This window comes from Pavona decussata, unplaced genomic scaffold, assembly GCF_977016875.1.
Source record: "Pavona decussata unplaced genomic scaffold, jaPavDecu1.1 SCAFFOLD_87, whole genome shotgun sequence".
NCBI classification, from domain to species: Eukaryota; Metazoa; Cnidaria; class Anthozoa; order Scleractinia; family Agariciidae; genus Pavona; species Pavona decussata.
In genome coordinates, this window is record NW_028145504.1 from 2186123 (window position 1) to 2210000 (window position 23878).

General features: G+C 39.0%; 1 long non-coding RNA gene and 1 pseudogene across 2 annotated transcripts; one reads left to right on the forward strand and one right to left on the reverse strand.

The window, feature by feature from the left end:
- Positions 1-1706: 1706 nt before the first annotated feature.
- LOC146474735 (short transient receptor potential channel 4-like) lies at positions 1707-20866 on the reverse strand (annotated as a pseudogene). Its single transcript, XR_014866052.1, has 14 exons — positions 20592-20866; positions 18549-18626; positions 16877-16933; positions 15567-15688; positions 14424-14641; positions 12322-12547; positions 10856-11069; positions 10059-10427; positions 9433-9459; positions 8039-8228; positions 5138-5284; positions 4373-4481; positions 3893-3981; positions 1707-2115 (listed from the first exon to the last, which is right to left on the reverse strand). The product of XR_014866052.1 is annotated as a short transient receptor potential channel 4-like (transcript).
- On the forward strand, positions 20693-21818 carry LOC146474736 (uncharacterized). Its single transcript, XR_014866065.1, has 2 exons — positions 20693-20813; positions 20906-21818. It is a non-coding gene; the product is annotated as an uncharacterized LOC146474736 (long non-coding RNA).
- The last annotated feature ends 2060 nt before the right edge of the window (positions 21819-23878 follow it).

Consider the following 23878-nt stretch of genomic DNA (forward strand, 5'->3'; position numbering starts at 1 on the left):
TCACCTGGATAAGACGCTAAGCACTTTTAACAATATTATGACCGAAATGTTGAATAGTAAATCTACACTCAGGTGTTTCTATTTATTCTCAGAACATTTTGTGCTGATTTAGAGTCCTTCAAAAGACTAAAATACTTGGGGTACGACAGAGCGTGTGGTTTGGTGCCATTTCTGAAGAGTCAAGCTAAAAATGGAAGTGCGGGTGGAAAGCTGTTAATCGAGAACGTATTGCGAGTACTGTAAGCGGTGTAAATATTGTTGGTATTGTAAGAGATTGTGAGTAGTATTGGTATTGTAAGTATAGAGTGTGTGCACAGCGGCCATGTTGGAGGACTAAAACAATAGCAGATATTTGCATAAAAATAGCATATATTTCTCAAAGAAAAATCATTGTATTGTTTCGGTCCTCCAACATGGCCGTCGTGCACACACTCTATCGTTAGCCTTGTAAGGGTATCATAAAGCGGTCCATTGGAACAAATAACCGGGATGTGTTTTCGCAGCTCTACAAGTCACTGGTCCGGCCTATACTTGAGTACACATGTCCTGTTTGGAGCCCGTACTTGATTAAGGATATTGTGGCGCTCGAATAGGTTCAAAGAAGAGCTTCGCGACTTGCTTTAAGGCAGAAACGTGGCGAAATGAGTTATGAACATCGCTGTAGCTTACTGAAATGGCAAACACTAGAGAAGCGACTAGAATTTCTATCTCTGGTTCAATGTTATAAGACAGTTTTTGGCATTGATCTCCTCTCTTTCCCAGATTTCTTTGATTTTGCCAAAAGTACTCGTACAAGAGCTAACCACGACTACAAACTTTATTTGAGAAGAGCGGTTTGTAATTGCTACAAATATTGTTTCTTTATTCGCATTGTAAGGAAATGGAATGACCTGCCAGGATATGTTGTACATACCGAATCATTATCTGTTTTTAAGAGTAGACTTAAAATTTACTTGAATATTTATTGAATCAGTAGCCATCGAGTTTTATCTAGTTCTAGAAATTTGAAAATATTTTGCAAGTTTTTAGTTAGGGAAATTGCTTTGTGCAGGGTTAACCTCACGATTTCCCTTTTCAGGAGGTTTTTGTATTTATGTTGTAGCCTCCTGAATAAAATGTTATGTTATGTTATGTTAGCTATTTGCGGCTAGGTATATACCTAACTTGTAACTCTTTGTTTCAAATAAAGTGTTGTTGTTTGTTGTATAATAATTTTTGTAAAGATTGCAATTAGTGTTTAAGGGTATCGTATACCTTTAGAGGTGTCTCGCGTCCAAGCGATGTAGCGCGTCCGGTTCTAGTAAACTGTAGATACCTAAACCCCTATATCAAAATTAATAGGCCATTTCCGTGTTGCTGTGAACCTCATTATGAGAGCAGGGCTAAGCGCGGCGTTTTTATTATAAAAATTAGTTTTCATTCATATATGCAAACAAAACTAATTTTCATACGAAAAGCTTTTGCACTTAGCCTCGCTTTCATAATGGGCAGTTAATCCTACCAATTTTCTTCTCTTTCCGCTTATTTTTTATCATCCTAGCTGGTAGCCCGCCACGATTAGCATAGGCTACCTGCGGGTTGCAGCATATTTAATCTAAATACAGTAAAGTTGTTTTGATTTGCAAACAAGATATGTATGTATGGAAATATTGAGCCAATAAAAATGTGAATGTGTGAATTTACTGTCTCTAAAAAAACTTTTAACATAGATTTTCAAATTTTATTGTTAGTAAACTTTTCACAAGACTGTGTATTACTCAAAAACATTTTCCAGTTTTTCTCACTGAATTGTTGCTTTGGTTGAAGAAACATTCAGAAACCTGTCATCTCTTCAACTGATTTAGCAAAAGGGACCTGTCGTGTATGTGCAAAAATCCGTACAGTTAAAAATGCGCTAGAGTTAAAAGTTGCTTCCAAATGCAAATGATTTCTGGCTTAAGTTGAAGTTATTTGATAACTTGAATACATGTGCAAGGAAAAAATTGTCATCATCAAGAGTCGGAGAATAAGGCATCCAGTCTTAGGGTTCAGGTGTTTGTATTCTCTTCACACAGCTGAGTGGTAGCATGTCCCACAGTCCTGCGAACGTCTTGAATGATGCAAAGCTCTCTGGGCCTTAAATTACAAAGAGGGGTAGAGTAAACAAAAACGTTAACAAGGTCACTACTATTTAATACATGTTAAGACTACAGATAGCCCATTCAAGAAGTTAGAAGTAATATATCAAACACGAGAAAGCGTGTTTCATCAGATATCCAAACACTGAGAAATAAGTTGAAAAAACGAGGCGCAGCCGAGTTTTTTTAAACGACTTCGAGGTGTTTGGATATCTGATGAAACACACTTTCGAGTGTTTGATATGGCTTCTCAAATTATCAATAATTCTTGGAGAAATTCAAGGCTAAAGTTGGCAAAATTTTATGGTAATTAGGATCACATATCCAAACCACGGTCACGATAGTGATTTTCTTTGTTTTCTCTTGATAAATTATTAATGAGTTTGAGAAGTTTTTCTTTAACCGTATTTGAGCTCAATCGCGTACCCATAATTCCCAGGTCCTATCCAGCTGTTAATCGCCAGGAGAGACTCTGGAGTATTGGAATTTTGTTACCGCAGGATTTCTGCGGTAAAACAACGAAGCCGCTACGGGGCAGCCAATCCAAATCTACTGAGTCTCTCCTGGCGACCAACCGCTGGCCAAAGAGCCTCAGAACTGTGGGTACGAGATCACTCATCCATTGTTCAGCACGGCCGTAAACAACATCGACGTTCCCTGTCTTATTAAGGAACTCAAGAAACGGCGACGGCAACGAGAACGCCACAATACAATAGGTTCAACGAGCAACAACAATCGCTCTGCACGTGCGTTATATGTTTTGGTACATTTCGTTGCCGTCATCAGCAAAACAAGAACGAGAAATGACCAAATGCGAGGTTTTGTGGAGAACTTGACCACAGGGCAGTGAATTTTTCATTCTCATTCCTCACTTGAGCGCCGTTCCTGTCAATTTAATTCCCGGATACTCCGCCCACATTGTACAAATTGAACGAATTGGAATAATCGCGAAGATATACTAGTAACGCGAAGTTATCAACTGACGTTTTCGTTGGCGTTGCCGTCGTCGCTCCTTAAGTTCCCTAATTTCCCTGTCGACCTCGACGGATTCCCCAATTGTGGCAGCAGTGATTCCACAATCCGCCTCTTTAATATTTTTGATTTGTTGTTTTCGTATGTACTCCAGGGGACACACTACACAACAGATGTTTTGAAACCACAAGTGATGCAATTTTTTCATCACTTGGTATAAACGGGTATATAACACTCTGGCCAAATCCCGTTCGAAGTACGGCTAAGTAAAACATCTAAGCAAAGGATCCTTCGGATGCACTCTGTCTGCTCATCCTTTAAGGATTTGTTGATGAAGTCTTCAACGGATGAAGTCAGAGCAGCGGAAAATTGGCTAATCGCATCTCCCTCGGCGGCTTTATCATATTAGTATTAGGCATTTTTAAAGCTGACGAATTTTGTACCGTGGATAAATAAAGATTATCTTATCTATCTATCTTCTGGTTTTGAAATTACACCGGAAGTCAAACATGCAATCATGTAACCAATTGAAACGAGGCTCAAAGAATCTTGTTTTCGACCAATTAGACAAAAGTCCAGGTACTGGACTGGAGGCAGACGACTTGTGCAGTAATTATATCAGGCGTTCTTTTTTTTCTTCCTTCCCCCGACCGCCGACTCTCACGCTGCCACACTTTTGCGCTCCCCTGAAAAAAAGAACGCCTGAACGCAGGTTAATAATGCTATTCTTGACGTCTCACAGTCTCGAGTTCACCATTCTTCACCGTCAAAACTATCAGATCAACGCTTCAGTTGGCTCTAACCTGATTTTCCTTCCGTTCTCCCAGAATGACATCCAGCTTCTCCATTATTTTTTGAAAATTCTTTTGAAGGAGGTCAACTTTTGCCTCAACTGTGAGAGAAATAGAGTTGGTTGTTATTATGCGTTGAACCATGTTGATGGGATTTACAGCCCTTTTACGCATAATTTTGTTTGTTTTGGACGGCCGGCTGGCAAACGTTTACCAAGGTAGGTTACGTTACCTGTAGTAAATTAAGTGTTCAGTGCCGTTTACAATCATTCATCAGTCGATGCACATTTTCACGAACTTTAGAAAGCTACGAAGAATAGTTCGCCAAAAGAAAGTGAAAGAAATCTTCAGCCTCGCGCAGTTTTGGTCAAGGGGAAATTTCAATTGGAAGAAGGGCTTATTTATGTTCACAGATAAATGGTTTGCCCAAAATAATACGAGGCTCTTTTGGCAAAGGTTTGTTGAAGTGAAAATTTGTTTCTGGGGGCTTACCTGACATAGGAAAAGAAGCGCCGTGTTTATCCTGGTAGCGCCTTGTAATTGTCGGAAAGAGTTCTTTAAGGTAAAATTTTTGATAAATCCTCCGGCGGTCTTGTGCTTTCTAAAAGAAGGTAACACACACAGACAAACAAGCAATTAAAACAACAAACACACACCAAAGCAAAATAGAAAACATGTCATATTTTCGTTGGTGGGTTTTCTTTCTGTAACAGAGGAGCTGATGATAAATTAAAACTGGCAGTCACACATTGACCTTGTTTAAAAGTACGAAAGATGGACATAGATTCCACTCATTTCTGAAATCCGAAATATAAACAGCCTCAATAATTGCCTTCTATTGGGCGTCAGACAAAGGTATTACGTAAGAGATTAGGGAAGGGGCGGGGGAGGGGGTTGTGGCCTACCAATTTTACGAAAACGTGGAAATTCTGGTTGCAAAGTCAAATGGTCGGGTCCATTTGGAACGTTTCTGACTTTGGGCCAGCGTTTGAAGTGATACTGTTTAAGCGCTAGGTTTCCCCCTTTATGGTGCTACATTTTTTACGTTCCCTATCCTTCTTTAGGACAAGCCAGTTCAATTCATGTTTAGGCCTGGAGTGTCCAAACAGTTGGCTTGTCCAGACAATTATAAGTACCCTTGGCAATTAGATGGTAATGCACGGCTACTCTTCTCTGGTGATTTCATTCATATATGAGTCCTTTAAAGCACATTTTAAAAATATATATTTTCTTTTCACAAATTGTCAGAATTCAAACCTTTGCTCGGTTATCCCCGTAAATTTTGATGTAGCAGTGAGAAATTGGTACGGTAAGTATGTTGAACGGAACAACAATGGGATGAAATCTTCTGTATTCATCAGCGACAACTGCGCGGGAAAACTTCCATTCCATATCAGCATTTGTCTGAAAGCAGAATAGTATAGAAACAATGCTACAGAAAATACTTCTTTAAAAGTTAAGGGAAGGTTTTTTTTTTTTTTTTTTTTTTTTGGGGGGGGGGGGGGGGTTAAACACAATTACTGGTGACCCAGCAGTTTCAATATGGTCCTTCGAAGATCGACAAGGAGATACCTTCTTCAAAAAGTCATTAATAATTCATAAGCCCATTGACCTATCACATGGTCGATAAAATATCACATGCAGTGGTTTTAAAACCCACTGAAACCTTCTCCTTATAAGTGTGCGATGTTTAATGTTTTTCTCGTATGCTAATTTCCAATGTTCACAAAAGCATTGTTATGAACTCTTTTGACACACGCTTTTCCAGGAATGTTTTTGAAGCTGTTCAAAAAACTCACGTGTCTTAAACATTACATAAATGTTAAGTTATTAATTCAAGTTTAAATAGAGGCTGTTGTGGGTCAACCGTGGTCAAAAGTAAAAAACAGTAAAAGTCCTTTAAAAGTAAGGGTTTTACTTTAAGAGCTCAAAGCTGAGGGTATGTGAGTTTACTAACTCAATTTACGATATAAACGAATGATCAGGTGAATCGGTTTTTCGGATGTTACATATTTAAACAGAAAACAAAGAGAGCGCCAATCAGTTTCTACATACTTCGCACTTAAAAAAAAACTTGTACCCTTTTTTTATTTAATCTTAATTGATTTATTAAACCTACAGCCTGTTCCTATGTTTTTCTTACGTTTGACCGCGATTAAAACATCTCTAGGTGCTCTGATGTTTTAACACTGGGGCATGTTTTACCAAAGTATATAAAAGACTAATACGTTTCCTTTTGTTCGTCAGACTTGAAAACATTGTTTTAACAGGTATCTTGAATACCAGTTACTTCCTTTGTACCTTTGAATTTGTTTTCACGAGGTTAGATACAGGTTTACCGCCTAAACTTGGAACCTTCATTTTAAGGTTCCTTAGATTGCCTTCCAATGACTGACACAATAGCATGACTGATGTCACCTTCCCTTCTCTCATACTAATCCAAATCACGGACTAATCCAAATCACGGTGGCCTTTTTATTTTCTAGTTATGTTTCTTTTTTCTACATACATGGTAACTGAAAATAATGTCTCCATGTTTATATCACTTTCTGTACTTCACTGTCTTAATCTGACTCTGATTCCAATTTTAACCGCTACTAGCGTCTCTGTTTATTTATTTATCTATTTATTTTATTTTTATTTTTTGACACTTTTATTACAGTATCGTATAAAGTAACTGCAGTAAGTAATCTGTGTTAAGTAAGATAGTAAGAAATGTACGAAAGCAGCAACAAGCAATGCATATATAAATTGTGTGGTATACAATCTATCCCTCAATGTAACTTTAATATATCAAGAATGGTCTGTTGCAGCGTATTATTATATCTCTTAGTTAGTACGCGCGGTGTGATTGGTAAATTTTGCGGGCCATATTTCACTGTACGGCTCGCTAAACTTCAACTAGTTTGCTTTCCCGCGTGCCCGATTAACCTCAGAGATATAATAAATATCTTACTAACCTCGTTTTCTCGGTCCGTACTGTAAGTTACGGATGCTCGTTTTTTTTCCCGTTGAATTATGGCCCGCGTGCTTCGCGCTTGGGCCATAAATCAACGGGAAAGAACTCGGTCCGTAACTTACGGTACGGACCTCGAACTCGGTTAGTAAGAGATATGTATTGCCGTCAAATGATTTTGTTAGTTACAATGAGAAAGGTGCATCCATCGATATAACATTTAAGGGAAATACTTGTTTTCTTCTGTGTTCCCGGATCCTTTTGTGTCCTTTTAAAGACATATTTGTGTAAGTTTATACAGTTTGATCTGCATATTCGGATGCTCTAGCTAAAATTTTTAAAAGTGGCAGAACATTTAAGGAAACACAGTTTTATTCCCCGAATTTTGGAGCTGTTTTTAGCTGTCTGAAAATGCTAGCTGACCTTTTTTCGTATTTCAACGACTTATTTGCCGCTTGGGAAACGAAAGGAATGAGCTTTCCAGTGTTACGAAATTTTGAGCTAACAATTTGCCTAAAGAAAACTACAGATTTCCTGTGTGACTAAATCAGAATTTCTGAGGGGATCCGAACAGATATCCACCGAAATAAGCTGTTGGTTGTTCCTGATAAAGTGAACAACAACAACTCTACGTGGAAACGAAATCTAATCAGAAGTTCAAAGGCGAACAAGTGGTTGCATGCAGGTTTTTCAGTGCCATCAATCATCGTGGCAGAAATCTCACAAAATAAAGAAATTGACATCAACAAGGTCCAAAGTTTACATTCATAAGCTGTGATTGGTGGATTTCATTCCACTTCAATTGCCTTCCTTAGTTTATGTGATATAGTGACTATTGTAACCCCGCTTTACGGACACCCGCTTAATACGGACACTCGTTATTATGGACAGTTTTTCTTGGTCCCGCTCCACACATTTTCCTTAAAATTACTTTTAAAAATTGACTGTCAACCCCCGTTATCACCGAAACCACTGGGACCAGAAAAAGAGTCCGTTTTACAGTGCCCTTATCAAGCGGGTTAATTTGAAGGAAAATGTATGGAGCGGGACCAAGAAAAGTGTCCATAACATAACGAGTGACCGTGTTAAGCGGTTGCCCATAAAGCGGGTTTCACTGTATTTTAAGTTAGGTTTTGAAGTACACTGTTCGATAGTTATTACGATTCAGAGGAAAGATAAGAAAAGTTTTTATATATTCTTACCTCTACTTTGTTGTATGTGTTGGTTAAGAGAGCCACAAGCATGTTGACCAACATAATCACCGATAGGATCAGAAACATCACATACAGAACGCCGACAACCGCAGTTGACAACCCGTCGTGAGACTCCATTGTCTCCAGGTTAGTCAGACCAAACACGGACCATATGAGATGTGTGGAAGCTTTGAATAAGCTTAGCATGACAAACAATAGGAAGTAATTAGTGGTTAAAATACATGTAAACTTACGTGAAACATAAACAGTGTGTCCCCTCTGTGGATCAACACTCCTTTTTCCCCTTACGTAATCGCTCGCCAAAGTATTCGTAGCCTCCGTATTGAACTGGAAGGCTTAAGGGAGGAGGAAGGGGATTTCTTAAAGGGCCCTAGTCAGCCACACCTTTGCTTTTGTTTATGTGCGAGAGTTTGGCTATTATATTTAATTCAAAGCATGTCGAAATGAACGAAATCATTGTGAAACTACTAAAGATAATGAAACATACTTTCAGGAACACAGCTTAGAGTAAAGCAATAAGATTTCGCTTCACCATGCAATATCATTAATTTCGATGGCATCGGAAATGGCGGAGCCTGACTAGGGTCCTTTAATATATTCACGGGCCTAGCATCCATTACAAGCTAGATCCAGTTCAATACCGAGAATACGAATATGGTTTATCGAGCCTCGTTCAAAATTTGGCCCCAGATCTGATTTTACAACTGTTGGGATCTCGTCATAAACTGTTTGGCTGTTGGAAACATAAGAAGCACAGCGTTCATATGGTTCTCAAAAAGCTCTTCACAGCTGAACTGCCATTAGCAAAGAACTGGGAGCATGCGGACTTGCAAGTTTTGTTAATTTTCGATGTAGTAATATGCTTTGTGTATGCACGCAATCATGAAATATAGAAGATACCGTCGACTGGATTCGCTTGAAAGTTCAAGGCATGATCTCCGGAAAAAGCGGTTACGCTGAAGTTCTAACCGGACCATCGATTGTTTCTTTTTCTTGTTCTTAAATGGCACAGTTTTTTGTGCTTTGAAAAGCTTTGAAACGCTATAAAAATCGACAAGCTGAGTGAGGTTTACAGGTAAGCTTGTGCATGTATGTACTTCAAAGAAGGTCAAGACACTTTGGTTCCATTTTATGATCCATGCGAATTGCATTCTACCCAATATTTTGATCAACTTCAATCCATGATACGAAGAAGTTTAGACAGCTAAAAAATTGTGGGATTTCTATTCTCTTTTATCTCACATTTTACAGGTTTTATATTGTAAACATTCATTAATAGAGTAAGTTCAATATGTTACAAACGAATAACGAAAAAAAAGCATCGCCTTATTTATAAAACAAGACAAAAAACACTGCATAACAAACCTAACAGACAAACTTACCAAGCAGACGTCCCGCTGGCACAAAAGCTAAAATTTTGAAAGCAGAACACAATAACAATTTCAATACATTACTGTTATTTATACTTGACACCTGAAAGTAAAACTATTGAAGAGGAGGGAGAAATTGTCGGGAGTTTAATTGATTTCCCTCAAAGAAACGTCGAACGGCCTTTTAATGTTCTGAACAACATGCTTATCTAAAAGTAGTTGACAAATTTTTACAATGTACAATGTATTGAGATCTGACAGTCCAGAAGGCATGCTGGTTGAACATAATTTTGAAATTGATATACAGACAGATAAGTAGGTAGGTAGGTACTAAAGGTTGTTACACTTTTTGTATATTTTTTACCTAAGAATCCCATTTTAAATGAGTAATTACGAAATGATGGGAAGTTGCATGCATACTCTATGTTCTCCAGTTGCCCAATTATTCTTTTGTTGCTGTTGTTGTTGTTGCCTGATCACTTACTTGACTTTCGTACACTTTTACTGAAGTGTACGTAACTTAAAAGTGTAGATCTAACTTTTATTCTTTCTGGACATGGAAAAGCTGCTTTGAACCTTAAAATGTATTCAAATGCATTATGGGTGAACCTTTATCATGTAGTTTTTCACTTACTCACCCCTTGATGCCGGTCCCATTGCTTTCTAGTTCTCTGGTGGGCGTCAAATACGACATCTCGGCTGTGTAGATCATAGTGATAGCCACAGAGAACGCCACAATAACGAACGCAAACTGTACTAGGATGATAAACAAGTCAATACACATACGGAACAAAGCCAACTGAAGCGGTCCAACTGTTTTATTGACTTCCAGAATGCTCGAGAACCTCAGAACGAGAAACAAGGTGTTGATACCATAAAAGTAGTTTGCCACTTCCAGTAATCGATTGTTATACGGAATGCCACCTCGAATGATTGAAGTGGTTCGGAGGACGAATATAAGGGCATGCAGCGAAAGGGTCAGGACATCTACATAGTTCCACATGTTCCTGTCAGAAAGAATAAGAACCTAACTTGTAAACCACTTTAGCATGCATCTTTCCGAAGGCGCACCCACTTAAAAAACTTTCTTACGATTGTTGAAAGCTAGAAAAATAGTTTAGGCTATCGTCAAACATTCGTCTCGTTTGTCAACATTGTACACATCTACAGAAAAAAAACCTTACATTGATTTAGGAGACTGGCCAAATGATTGATAACTGCTATGTAAAATTGCTTTGCGGTGTTGTATGTTGCTTAAATTTGGGTAGGTCATCGCTATTTTAGAAGGGGTGCCTGTGAGTTTGGATGGAAATACTCTCTCACATTAATTGCTTTAGTTTGTCAGTTCCTAATCATAACTAACTCTTGACAATGCAAGAGATAGGTATGTAAGTAAGCAGTTATTAACAGTGCAGGTTAATACCTATTACCTTACCGCAAGTATACTCTGGATTGAGATGTGTGATACTGCTGGAACTCAGAGAGTAATGAACCGATGTAAAACACCAGGATGAGGTATTCTTCGGTTCTTGGCTCAACAGAGGACCCTAAGACACACATTCTAAAATGCAAAGCGATAAACACCACTTGACTGAGTTTGTCCTTCAAAAAGATGACGAAGGGTGTTGTCAAGTAATCCAGGTACATGTCTGCAAGGAATATAAGGAAGTCAAAGTTTTAAAATTAGTAGATTCACAGAAACACGGCAGCTGTTAGAGTTGGTATCGACTTTAAGTTATTTTATGAGTACTTTTTTTTAAAAGCACACGGAAAATGAAAGGAACTCGGTGCAGCCGAGGTCAGTTATCATGTTTCGATGCTTATTCTAAACTCACGTCTGTTGGAACTGTGAAATAAGCGCAAGAACTAGTATAAGAATTAGAAAAATATTTCTTTTTTCGTTCTGTGGAGGTGCAGTGGTGAAGTTAGTTATCGAGCCGGACTTTTAAGCCGGATTTTTGCTCGGATGATCGGCAGGTCGATGCCTTGAGGTTTGGTTGGTCTTAGCACCGTCGTGATGTTTCCTCAGTCAACAACTTTGCTCCACATTTTCTCTCTTCACCCAGGTGTTAGTTAGTTTTTGAGTTATTTGATTAGTTTTTAGTTTCGTAAATAAACACTATAGGTTTTTTTTATTGTAAAGCGTTTAGAACAGCGACGTATAAGCGCGATATAAATATTATATTATTATTATTATGCGCAGTAAAACTATCTGTATGCACAGTATAAGAAAGCACCACAGGGCGCGTAGCGTAACCTGTGAGCCAAGCGAAACTTAAAATAGCACGCAATAAAATATATATACATATATAAAAAAATATAAAATATATAAAAATATATAAAAGTCATAGTCTAAAATTATAAAATATATAAAAGTCATAGTCTATATAAAATTATATCATATATTATATATTATTATATTAGGTATACAAATGGAAACCCCGCGATGGACTAGCTTTCCATGCCAGGGTGAGTGTTCATATTCCTAGCTGCTATATGCTAAAAAAAAAACCTCTGAAAAGCTCTGGCGTGTCAGCCACGTGTGACACGTCTGCAACTTTACCTTTCCTTGCTTATCCCAGAAGTGTTAACCAGGGCCGGGGTGTTCGAAATCCGATTAACGCTAATATACGATTAGAAAGGCTTTCATCTCGCTTAGTAAAAATGGCTAATTTCAAGGTAACGGTAAAGACAAGTCTAAGCTAAACTGGGGGCCAAAACCTTTTGAAGAATCTTTATTGATTAGCAATTAAACTCGAATGAAAGTTTAATTTAATCCAGGATTAGCTTAATCGGTCTTTGAACAACTGGGGTCAGGTGTTACAAGGTAAAGTTCAAAAACGTTAGCTGAAAAGTTTTTAAACTGGATAGCATTGTACAAATTAGTATCAAGGTACAAACCTCGCAGGCCTCTGTTCCTTCTTATCTCAACAGACGTGGGGCAAACTATCTGATCCTTGTAAAACGCATATGTGATAAGTGGCAGTAGAAGAGGCGTCAGAAGTGTGTCGGCAATGGAAAATATGTGGAGAAGAAACCTCAGTCTTTTTCCTGGGAGACATTGAGATGGCAAACCACAGTTCCACCTTTGGTTCAACAATCGGTATGCCAGTGGATGGGACACAAACTAGAAGAAGTTAGATTTCATCAATCAATGGGTACTAAATATTCTGAAATAAAGCAGCGAAACAGGCAAACAATGAAGCAGGCTGGAAGGCAGTTAAAAGCAGACATTCAGGCAGTGAGGTAGTTAGCTAGTCCGAGCAGCAGGCAAGCAAGGACGAGGGTAGGAAGGTAGCCAGTCAGTCAGGCAGCCAGACAAGTAAAGCGACGGTTAATACTACATCCGTCAGAAAAGTTTTTTCTTTGGGCGCACGTACGAAACCTTCCGCCACTCGATATGAAACACGTGTAAACAATCCAAAAGTAAAAGAAAACGTAGTCGTTTTGTGCAGGAGGCATAAATTTGTCACAAATTTTCAGTGGAGAGAACAATAAATAAGTATAAGAAGTGGTTACCTTCCAACCTCGTTCCCAGGGTCTCTCCTCTTCACGTCCCAGGGAGCGAGAGAGGAGAGACCCTGGTTGGATCTGGTCACGTGTCTCCCAGAATCTGGGAGATTACAAATAAAGGACTTGAGAGAGGGGCGGTTGAGTGTCAGTTTGCCTATACTAAGTGTACCGGAGATGGGAAAACATGCCCCAGTTAAGTCAACTTGCGATTCGCGTGTGTTTCAAAGGTCATGTCAAGTGGTCATTGAGAAACCCCTATAAAGGTAAATAAAGCGAGTGAATCTGTGAATGTGAGCTGCTATCGACTTTGTAAATCAGTTGAAGATACTAGTCATTGGCGAAATCTTTACAGCAAAGGGAATCGACTATTGTCACTATTACTAGTGGCAGCCGAGGAGCTTTACGGCGACGCACTTCCACGAAGTGAATTTTTTGCTACATTTACTTTTAGAGTCGTCAAGTCCACGATCTCTGAAAGTCAGGCATCGTTAAAGTCAAGCGGTGCATCGAGAAGTCGTCTTCCGCGCCGCATTTGACGGCCAGAAAAGAATCAAACGTGACCGGAAATGTATCTCGAAGCCATTGTAGCAGCAGACTAAATTTCACTTTAACGCCATCAACTGGAACAAAGGTTATTTCGTTATTGTTTTGCAACGATTACGGTATTTCAAAAGGGTTTTTTTTGTTCATCGCAAGATCCGTGAAACATCTACCGTATACATGTTGTAATACCGTCCATCCTCCTTCCGAAAGTGTTCTGCTTATGTGATATTTCCTGTGTATTGTTTGTTTCTGCAACCCTGCTAACAGAGCGTTTCTTTCTGGCAAATCTTTTAGCACGAGCGTGGTCGTTCGCGTCTCTAGTATTTCGCATCGTTGGTTTGTTTACGTCCCGAGAGAAAAGCGGACGTAAACAAACCAACGACGCTAAATACCAGAGACGCGAACGACTGCGCTTATGCTAAAAAGATTTTCCAGAATGAAACTCTCTGTTGGCAGCGTAGCTGCTGCAGAATGACCTTTCAGAACTGCTAGACATCGACCCGATTCCTTTCAAGTTTCCTTCCTTAGTTCTTCAGATTTGATCTTTCATCAGCGCATTCAAAGCTAGAATAAACCACAATTACAACTCCATGAATTGATGGGGAAGGCGCTGTTCGTCCACTGTTAATTTTGTCGTTTATACACAGTGATTTTCCAAAGTACAGCGCCTCAAGACAACGGACTTTGTTAAGCTTTTCCAATAACACGCAAAATGAAGACTACTGAAAAACATAGCCTGTTGAATGAGTTTCGCGTGGGCTTCGCACAGCAAAGCGAAAGTCTGGTTTTGGAGTCGAAAATAAATCTTGACAAAAAGTAGCAAGTGAAGGACCCCTCCCTGGGTCTAATTTTTCTCTGGGAGACACGTGACCAGACCCAACCAGGGTCTCTTCTCTCTCGCTCCCTGGGACGTGAAGAGGAGAGGCCCTGGGAACGAGGTTGGTTACCTTCTTTTGTGAGAAGCGAATTGCTGATTCTGTGATCTCGTCAAGTAAGGATGCATAAGTGTCCATATTTTGCTTTTCATGTTCAATGGATAGTTCTTCCTTTGTGTTGACTTGGTCCATCAATGTAACGAGAAATCTTCAACTTGTTCTGCCAATGTATTTAGGAGAATTGCGCTTTCGTCACGGATGAGGGAAAGCTCTCTGAGTTTCGTGGAAACCTGTTTCGAACAGAACAATTTAAACTGTGATGTCTGTAATCATTGTGGTTGACATGACTACAAACAGGGGCACCCAACGTGAGAATTTAAGAAAACTAAATTAAACGTTGTTTCCTGTTTTCTAAGATCTTGCACGGATCCTTGAAAGGGATCACGACATTTATATGCGCTGACACAGCTTAATCTAAATTAGGACTCTTTGCTTGACAATCCCTTCTCCAAATTTACGTACAAGCTGCTCTTGGCTTTTCGAAAATCTTACCTGCCCTTATTTAAAACCTCTAACTGGCTTTTTTTCGAGCTTTCAAATACAAAATGGATTTAAGTTTCGTATGTTAGGAAAGTCTGATCTGGCATTTGACCGAACAAAACTCTACAGCCTTTCATCACAATCCACTCGAATTTACGAGGCGATTAAGGCTTTCTGAATAGATGGAGTTTTGGCCCCCGGGTGAGCCGTGCTGATACATTATAGTTTACGAAATTAAATTATATGTTCTGCAATCAAAAAATCTTCGATGAGATTGTTGAAAGCACCCCTGCTTTAGCGTCGCATTTTACAACACTTTTCTTCATGTTTTCATTTTTGTTTTACAGTTTTTCCTCATCCTCGTAAGCATGAACAATACAAAATGTGCTAGATTTGGTATTCTTCTCCTCGTCAAAAGGGGTACCATTTTGGATTATATTTCCTCTAAAAGATGAGCAACACGTTCGTCGTGAAAAAAATGCTAGCTGATAGCACGACAATTTTGTCTCCGATTTGGCGCCCATGCAAAATCTGCGCTTAAAGAATCATAGACAATCCGAGTGATATGGCAAATTATATTAGAGAGGGAGACTTAATAGAGAAGGGGGGAGGGGTTGGGGCTTAACAGAACTTTTTTGTTAGTGAGAGAAATAATGCAATGGTAAGAAGGCTTACCTCAAAAGCTGTTGTGACTGGATTTCTACAAAGACAAAGGCTGTTCGCTGTGATTGTTTCTTCAATCTCATCAATAAGTACTGAAGTGATGTTTCTAAGAACATTTCTGATTTTTTTCTCGGCTGCAATCAAACAATAGACAACGAAAGATTATTGCGCTTGTTTCTCTGCCCATTAACTAGTGCATATTGAATCACTGCTGGAAAAATTCTTAAAGAATTATTTTTCGTTTTTGAGAGTTTTATCATAGAGGCTCCTCCCCAGACGTGTGGTCAGTACTGGCTACAGTATGCTGTCAATGAAAGGGCCATCCTTTCATAGGCTGTTAGAGAAAGAGAAGTAAAGTTAAATTAAAGAAACAAAAGAATGCAAAAACAAAAAATATTATTCAAACAAAGAAAAACAAACAAACAAGCAAAGCAAAAACAAGAATTCCTATTGTTTGTTTCACCATTCTTTTAATTTAGAACCTGTCACCGTAAGCAAAATTTTCAGACCCATCAAATGTTTACACATTAGCGAACGGGGCTGGACGGTGTAACAATACCATTCTTGGAAGCAGCGCCCGATTACCGGGCAGCGCGCTAAACCGTCCGGCGAATGCGGTCTGGGAAAATTCCGCATTTGCATTCGTGCCGGGTCCAATTAAGGACACCATGTAATGCGTCTATATGTCCTTCCGATACGAATTTCGCGTTAAGAAAGTGACAAGTCAAGTGAACTAAAGGACGGTACTAGAGATGTTTGGCGCGGTTTATACCTATGTGAGAAAAGACGATATCTTAGCAAGGTTGTCTGGAATCCAAAAAGAGAATTAGGGGTACCCACGAATTGTCAGTCATAATCAAGCTTCAATTTGGACGCAAATGCCACTGTTATGTATTTAAGCTTTTCCAAATAACCGTTGCTTGATTATGTCTGAAAAATGACTCATTACATCCAATTTTCTTTTTGGATTCCAATAGCCCTTACTAAGATCTGCTTTTCCTACATGGTCACAAGCCCCAGAATACTTCTGCATTAGGAGGCGCCATCCTTTATTGCCCACGCATTACACAGTAAAGCAATGCAGCCAGTCCCACAAACAGTTTATGTCAGTACTAAACTATTGCCGGTGTTACAAGAAATTAGTATTGATATTATGCGAATAAAATGCGTTGCAAAAACAAAAATAATAAGTAAAAATGCTCCATCTAAGACCCCAACGGCCATAACCTTGGAACTGCACAAAAACAAAGTTTATTCTTGGCCGTTATTCCAGCATTTTCCCTGAAGTACAGGGAATAATCTCTTAATTATTTGAAGAGTACCTTCACCAATATCAGATCCGTCTATCCAGTCATGTGTTGTGTTGGTAGGTTCTTGTTCTAAGAAAAGAAAACAACGAGAAAGCAGTCATTGATGTAAGATCTGTACTAGAGCTGAATCTGACCTGTACTCCGCGATTATCGAGTAATTGAACTAAGGTGGTCTTATCAAGCGTTTATTCAACCTTTATTCAAAAATTCTAGTCCTGCAAGGTGGTGCCATCAAGCAAGACGTCTAACTAAATATAATGAAATAAAGTTTAAAATGATAGCCTTAATAAAATCACCTACAAAAGATAAAAAAGGATAAAAATATCATAGCATCAGTCATCGTACAAAAACAAAATTCATCATTGACTAAAATACTCAGATAAGACTTTTTTAAATTGGTCTGCAGACTTAATATCAACAATTTCGCTTGGCAACGCATTCCAGCCCTTAACAGTTCTGCAAAAATAACTTTTCTTATAAGTCTCAGTATTGGTAAAAGTTCAACAAATTTGTTGTGGCTAGAGTTCCTTAAATGTCTCCTGCGCTTCATAACATAGTCTGGGAAAGACAGGTCGCCATCACCATGGATCGCTTTGTGGAATAAAGTTAACCGCGAGATTGTTCTTCGTACCTAAGCGAGCATTACACAAGTCGCGGAAGAAAGTTCTGTTAGTAGGGAGATTTAGCAACGGCGACGGCAACGTGGACGCCAAAAAAATCAATAGACTTTACAACCGAAACAACGACTCTGCACGTGCATTACATTTTTAGTACATTTCTTTGCCGTCACTTCACGCCTAAGACGCGGGATTTCCTGATGGGACGTTTTATGGAAGACGTAAACACACGTTCATCTTCCTCAACTTGGGTGCGGTCACCAAGAATTCAACTCCAGGAAATTTCACCTACATTTGACATTTAAAGCGAGTTAGAATAATCGTGACAACGTTTGAGAAAACGCAACTCCATTTTAAAGAGACGTTTCGGCTGCCGTCAGCGTCGTCGTTGCTAAGCTCCCTATTATATGCCACATTTTGGTCATGACAGCCAGCGTGCTGCCGTGGATTATTCAGCTTAGGCCAAGAGGGACACCTGATATCACCCAATTTGGTTTTAAAACTGCTGGCTGAAAACCATTGGTGCAGAAAGCGGCGGATGTTGGGAACATTCAAAAGTTTGTTTTCAAAGAGTATGTGGTCTGTCTTAGATGGACGCTTGCCTTAGGCGCCAAATTCTTTTCCATAAATCACATCCAATCCTCAAATCTGACGAGCACGTTCGCCTTCATATCAAATGAAGTACAGCGCGTAGAATGACGACGCGTACGTCTCATTTTGAATTTGCCAAAACCTCGACCGCTCTTGTTAATAGTCAGCTTGTGTTTCTCATATCCGTTAAGACTTTTTAGCCATATCTATTTTTTTTTTCGGTGATGTCTGTGCTAATACTCGGCCAAACCAAAACAGACCGAGGGTCAATAAAAGACGTTGACATTTATTATTATTATTTTTTAAATTTATTTTGGTCACAGCTTGGGGTCCTTTTTCTGCCCATATACTAATATTTATTCAATACAATTTTAACATCCGTGAACCAATCTCAATAACATATTGCCTGCTCAGTGCTGTGAGAGGTATGCAATATTACATCATTAGCCACCTTCCTCACACAATGTGTCTCTTACCTTCATCCTGGTTTTCGCTTCGTTGGTGAAAATGACTTCGCCAAAAATTGCGAAAATTTATTGCAGCATCCTCGGTGCCTATAAAAAATAAATAAATAAATAAATAAATAGTCTCTCGGTAGTCTCGATCACTATTGTAAATAATCATTTTGCCTTTCTCCTAGCAGTTAAGAATTTTTAGGCATATCAATTTTCTTTGTTATGTCGGTGTTAATACTCGGCCCCGCTAGAACAGTATTCTAAAACACTTACCGAGTCTCAATGAAAGACGTTGTAATTTTTATTTCTTTATTTTTTTAATTTATTTGATAGAAGCCTGGGGTCCGTTTTCTGCCAAAGATAAAAGTAGAGTTCCTGTTTTTACGCCCCTTTACGCTGGCTCGAACCTCGGAGGAAATAATGTTTTAGTTTACTCAGTTGACGTGAAGTTACCTATGCGTGACTAAATGGCGGAATATATTGAGTAAAGTCTAAGCAACAACCGTGGACGATAATCCTGCTGGTATACGTTGGATCAATTGTTGATCTGATCGGCTTAACAAATACAAAACGTAGTTCCGCTATTGCGCAAATATTTGTTTTATAAGCGTATGTCCCAACGCAAATTCTCATTGTACCTGAAGAAGGCTGGTTTGGCCGGCCGAAATATAGTAACCTTTAAAACCTAATTCTACGTTGTATCGGTCTCTGCTTCTTTTATCATCGGAACATATTAGCGTTAATAGACGTTAAACCAACAAAAAAAGATCCACGTATGATGCCTTTGAAACAATTACCCTCGCGTATATGCACCATGTGCAAGAAGAATCCCGTGTAATAATTCCAGATATGCATGGGACGAAAAACAAAGTGGGAATTCAACCTCATTGCGGATATTTTTTCGGGCAGAAGTTTCTAATCGATAAAACCTCAAAACTATTCACGGAAGTTTCATAAAAGAGCAGTAATCAGTCACGCAAATTAAAGGACAATAAGTGAAACAATGATCAATATATTGGCTTGATTGAAAAATTTACACATTCTGACAAAAAATTCAGAAAACAACATAACTTCATCCACTGCAACTTAGTCAAAACTTAGATGCCTTTTCAATGCCCTCTGATTGAACGATCAGAACCAATTTATAAGTTCCAGAGGTAGAGTTGTTGGTGTTGATTTCGATTTTGATTACTCCTACGCGATTTACGTTAATATTTTGAGGCATAAAGAGATGGATCCCAAACAAAATCTAATCGCATTGAGTTCGATTGTATTCGGATTTTGTTCGACTGCGGGTTCGATAATCGAAATTAGCTATGATCTCAAATGTCGGAAAACAACGAGGAATAAAAGCCGGTCGGATGCATGGCGCGCTTCGACATGTTATCTCTGAGTAGCTTCTAATAACTTAACAGATTGCAATAAAAGGCAAGTCTTTTATACATTTTGATCTCAATAAACGGATCGAAATTTGGATAATTGTTTTTCACAAACAAAGCTTGTTCCCACGTGAGTTACAATTTGGGTCGTTCGGCATTTTAGAATTTTTTTTTTTTTGGCCTTAAATTCTTTTTGCTAAGAGAAACGCAACCAGTAGTGTATTTTTTCACCTACTATGAATCATCATCATCATTTGGTCCTTTTCCCTTTAAGGGAAATGGGGCCTTAACTATGAATACTTAACTATGAATACCACACATTAAATGCAACAGGAAGTGGTGTTGCTCGGCAAGCGGAGTTCTTAGATTATTGTTCTTTTACCGTAAATAGGCTAGCACAACGCGAGCCCGAAACAATGAAGCCAGTTACCTGTTTCTCCCGTGGGAACAACTCAACCATCTTTATGCCTCATCTTGCAAATTTTGGCACTGTAAGTACGTGTCGCGAAAGACAATAGAATTGTTGGCGATGTGAAGTGAACATTGACAAGTTAAAGTCCTGGAAGCGAGAGCGGATGGAACTTGTTCTCATACTTCTCTCTACTGAGTTTCCAGATTTAAGTTGTAATTGTGTGATTTGTTTATGTTTCAAATCTGAAACAAGATCGCAGATGGCTTAGTTTACCTTCTTGAAGCCTTTTTGCTCCCCTTCTGAAGAAGTCACGCGCTCGAGTGATGACGTTTTCCTCATCTTCGCTCGAGTCTTGTGATACACTCATTCTTGTAGTATTTGGTGATCGTGTAATTTGGATTGGCTTACAAGTAGCTTCTGAATGAATTATGTAGCCAACGAACAGAACTAAAGTCAACAATTGCCCTTCAACTTGTTATCCCCATCCTGCGGAAAGTAGAAACGGATGTTAAAACCAAGCAAACTCACTATTCAACAGCGGGCATAAATACTTAATGCGAACCATGTGCAATAAGCTTACCACTGAGAAAGTTTTTACCTCCTTTTTGGGATGAGAATTCGCTTAGGAACCCTAACGACTTAAAGTGTTCCATACACGTGTGGTTTTTTAACGCCAGAGCGGTAGTTCCAACCATGCGTGACGTTTGATGCAGTCATTGAATCAAGAAAACAACATTATGCAAACATTATGACATACAGTAATGTTATTTGTATCGAGGCGTGGTGCTCACTTAATAATCCGTTGAAGCGTCGATGCGCTAGCCAATGAGGTTAGAGACGATGATAAGCGCGGTTATAAAGTAGAGTTTTTGTTAAGGTATTCTTCCTTCTTCTCATCGACATTCGGTGTGGTGTTTGGTTGTCATTGGCAACGGGGTCTTTGGCCTGAGATGTGGAAAACATAAAACAACATCAGACTTCGCAAAATTACTAAAATAAAAGTGATATTTTATTTATTACTGAATTAATGTTTTATGGGTTCGGATGGACACTTACATTAGCACAGATGTTTGACTTGAAACTGAATCAACCAAACACCACCAAACGCAGGATAATTACTAATTATGTGGTGACGTTGATCAACCATTGTGTATAAGTTTGGAACTCCGGGTCTAGAGCCCGGCTTTAGGTACCTCGAAATGTCAGCTACATTGGTCCGAACCTTGTACAATGAGCACAAGCTTTAAGGAACGAGCACAAGGATAAGTAAAAGGAAGTGGTAACCAGCGTTAGATGTTTTGGAAGTGCTCAGTTAGACAATCCATAGTTCATGCGGAAAAGAAACTTGTAGATCAACAGCTAGCAGCAGTGAACACTGTTTTTGATTAACAAGAATCGAGCTTGAAGAGCCCTTGAAAGTGTTCTTTGTTTTGGGGGACTCAGTTCATGCTTGTTGCTTTGACTTCCTCTCTATGCATCATTAAACATCCGACGTTACTTACGGAAAATTTGTGTTTATTGTGTGTTCATGCAATTGTTTTCGGTTCTCTTTTAAAATAATCGGCAACCATCTGTAATTGGCAAGTACACAGCTAAGTCAGAGGTGGTAAGCAAATAAGCTTAGCAGTTACAGAGTTTGTACTTAAAATTCGGATGACGCCGAACCCGCAAAATGTCTATTATATAAACCAAGGGAAAGAGAAAGATTGTTGGTTACCCGAGCAATTTTATTGACATTCTTCAGAGTCCCATTGGTATGTCCGATATAAAATTTATTAAGGGGTGGATTTAAGCCGCCGTCACACGTTGAAACTTTTAGGTGAAACTTGTGTGCAACGGCGCTACGAAACAAGTAGTTTCAGCAGGCGTTGCACCGTGTAACATAGTCGGTTTCGTGAAACTTTTTCGAACTTCCGTTGCGAGACAAGTTCCACGAAAAGTAGAACCGCTTTCTACTTCTGCAACGGTCGCAGTGGTCAAAAACAAGAGTTTCACCGTGTAACACCACTTCGTGAAAATGCTCCCGTTCGCCGTTGCACACAAGTTTCAGCTAAAAGTTTCAACGTGTAACGGCGGCTTTATTCTTAAGATTTTCAAGTTGTAATCGCGTATTTTCGTTCAGCGGGTGAATTTGCGTCACACCTCAAACGTGTTACACATTACGGCGATAGCAACGAGAACTTCACAAAACAATGAGATTTAATGAGAAAAGCAAAGTCCCTACAAACAACGACGTGGAATGACCAAATTCAAGGTTTTGTGGAGAACGTGAGCAAATGACGGTAAAGTTTTCGTTCTCTGTCTCAACTTAAACGCCGTTCTCACCTGTTCTGTAGCTGGGTAGTCCGGCCACATTGTACAAGTTGGACGAACTGGAATAATCGCGAAGTAGTTGAAGAAATGCGAAGTTAAATTCGTTGCTGTTGCCGTCGTGGTTTCTTAAAAGTCCCTAATATGATAAACAGTGGAACCCGGTCAATACGGATGTATTGACCGGGTGTCCGTGTTAAGCGGTCTCTCAGAATAAACGTCACAAACATATGTTTTACCAGTTTACAAGATCTGTCAACGCTGAAAATGTAAACATAAAAACAAATATGATTGAAAAATAGTATGTGTATGTGATCAAAATATGAGAGGCTAGTTTATAAAGATGGCCTTGTGGGAAATGTAATTAAATGTTTCATACCTTTGTGATGGTTTAATACCCAATCGATATGTCTTGCTCTCCTCTATATCACACTGCAGCGCGTTTTTGGGACTTTATTTTGCGAGTAAATTATCATTACGAGGAATATTCTTTATTTTTTGGCGTGCCTTAAAAATCTGAGACTTACAGCGTAGAACATGAATGTTTGTCGTTAGACGATAATTCTTGCCCTTAAAGAGCTTCCTTTATGGGTTAACATTACGCTCAGTGAGATCTGTTAAATAGTTCTGAATCAGTGACTAAACTTGTTACTTGGTAAAATAGTAAATTTATGCAGACTGTAAACATTCGGATGCTTAGCTAGTGGTAGCCTCCAACGCAGACGTCCTTAGGGGTTCGTCACGCGTTTCCTCCTCTCGTGGGGGAGGAAACGCGTGACGAACCCCTGAGGATGTCTGCGTGGGAGGTTAGGTCCGAGATATTTAAAGTTTAGTTATTCTTTGTCAACATTTGGCCGTTTTAATATGTTTTAATACGTTAGTGGTCTGCCTTCCTGTCGTTTGCCATTTTTGCTGCCTTCCGTATACACTTGTTGTGCGAGTTAATCATTGTATCGCCGATTGGGTATTTATTTTATTTCTCGGTCAAAAATTTGTTGGTCAGCAGGTAGAGACGGTGAACTTTTTTGACGTTAGTAATGATATCGTTCCAGCATTAAATTTTGTTGAGGTCGAAAAGGTTTTAAAGCTCTTCCTTTTTTTTTCAATCTTCCAAAAGCTTTTTGTTTTGGTAGGTTGCACGCTTCGTGTTTCAACTTCCTCTGTATTTACGTGACTTCCGAAGAATTTGGTCTTTGACCTTTTACTTCCTGAAGACGTCATCTATCTGTAAGAAATATTGTCTATTATGG